This window comes from Emydura macquarii, unplaced genomic scaffold, assembly GCF_026122565.2.
Source record: "Emydura macquarii macquarii isolate MOO-44397 ecotype Brisbane River unplaced genomic scaffold, CSIRO-AGI_Emac_v2 contig_826, whole genome shotgun sequence".
NCBI lineage: Eukaryota > Metazoa > Chordata > Testudines > Chelidae > Emydura > Emydura macquarii.
The window spans coordinates 1-1938 of NW_027130963.1; the positions used below are offsets into that span (position 1 = coordinate 1).

Consider the following 1938-nt stretch of genomic DNA (forward strand, 5'->3'; position numbering starts at 1 on the left):
ACTAAGTAAGGTGAGGTGGCTGAGTGGTTAAGGTGCTGGACTACTAATCCATTGTGTTCTGCACGCAGGGGTTCAAATCCCATCCTCATCAAAGGCATTTATTTTTCTCCAGTGTATTCCAAACAGCCATTTTCATGCAGTGACAGGCAACTCACGTGGCTTCCCAATAAATACCCCCAAAGCTCCCCCTATATTTTCTTAGGTGAAGGTCATAGGAGACAGTCTTAAAAGCCCTTCTAATGTGGAGGTTGTTGGAGGCCCAGTACAATTTGAATTGCTTGACCACTGTCCGACAGGCTTAGCACAGCTTCAGTTGCTTATTGGCTGTTCTGACCCCTGTAGCATGACACCTGCCAGTTGGCAAAGCCTGAATAACCTTAGAGCTGTCTGAGTTTCTGCACAGCACGGCACATAACAAGACAAAATACAGATACTGTACGGCTTGCAGCTGCACATAGAGAACGGTGATGAGAACAAGAAGTTATCCTGCAACGTCTGGGGTAATGAGAGAGATAATTAGGGAAGGTTGTTTATGGAAGGGTATAAGAAGTCATGACTTAGACAAAGGGGGGCGCTCCATCAACACCTGACTCCGTGGGAGGTGCTGCCGGTTGGACCAGAGGATCCACTGACTCCCTGGTGGGGCTCCTGAAGAAAGCCGTTCCTGCATACAGCCTTCTGAGTAACTGCTTAGCTCTCCAGGCTAGTGAGTATGATGTAGTGTAGTTAACATTAGGCTTTGTATTTCACTAGTATATTTATAGAAAACCTTGCACATTAAACCTTATTGATCTGCAACTCGGGTGTGCCGTGTCTCACTGGTATCCACACTGATCACACAGTGTCCAGAATCAACAGAGATACAGCCCATGTGCCGCAACACTTGTTAAGATGTCAAAGCAGCATGTTAGTTTGTTCGACATGATTTTTTCTTGAGTAATCCATGTTGATTGTTACTTATCCCCTTATTATCGCCTAGATCATTACAAAAAGGCAGAAACACCAGTGTGGACATAGCTACAGCCGCTCATTGAGGGTGGTTTATTTGTGTGGACGGAAGAGCTCTCTCCCATCAACATACAGCCGTAGACAAGTTAGATGTCTTCAGTTCACCAGGGTCTGAGGAAATACACCCTAGAATACTTAAGGTATTGGTTGATGAGATCACTGAGCCATTAGCAATGATCTCTGGTAACATATGGAGGAAGGGAGAGATCCCAGAGGACTGGAAAAGGGAAAATGTAGAACCTAGCTATAAAAAGGGGCATGAGGACAACCCAGGAAAATATAGACCAGTCAGCTCAATTTTGGTATCAGAAAAAATAATGGAGCAAATAATCAGTTTGTAAGCACCAGCAGATAAGGAGGTGATAAGTCACAATCAACATGGATTTGTCAAGAAAATATCATGTTAACAAGGTTGTGAATAGGTGGAAGTAGTGCATGTGATAGATCTCAACTTTAGTAGGGCTTTTAATACTGTCTCACACGACCTTCACATTAAAAAACTAGGGGAATACAGGGTTTTTTTCTTAATAAGTGATGCGGGTTGGCCTGTCACTGCACCAAAGGGGGATGCAGTTGCTTGGAATCAATGGGAGAAGAATAAATGCAGCAGATTAGCATGGCATTGAACCTACGCATGCACAGCACAAAGACTTAGCAGTACAGTCCTTTAACATCCCAGCTATCTCATTTCAGTGAGTTCAATAGTGAACATTGTGTCATTTTTTGCTGTTTTTTCACACCCCTGACCAGCAAAAGTTTACCTACATAAGCGACAGTGTACACAAAGCCTCAGTCTTTTATGATATCACAGAGAAAGTTTTATGAAAGCTAAACCCCACCCTGCTCAGCAAGCCATTAAGCTTGGAGAAATGCTACAGGCAGCAAAGACCTTGGAAATAATTAAATAACAGCAAACCCATCAACAGGTAG

At 43.5% G+C, this 1938-nt stretch overlaps 1 non-coding gene across 1 annotated transcript; it reads left to right on the forward strand.

Annotated features, from left to right (window-relative positions):
• Positions 1 to 9: 9 nt before the first annotated feature.
• On the forward strand, positions 10 to 91 carry TRNAS-ACU (transfer RNA serine (anticodon ACU)). Its single transcript has one exon. It is a non-coding gene; the product is annotated as a tRNA-Ser (tRNA).
• Positions 92 to 1938: the final 1847 nt, after the last annotated feature.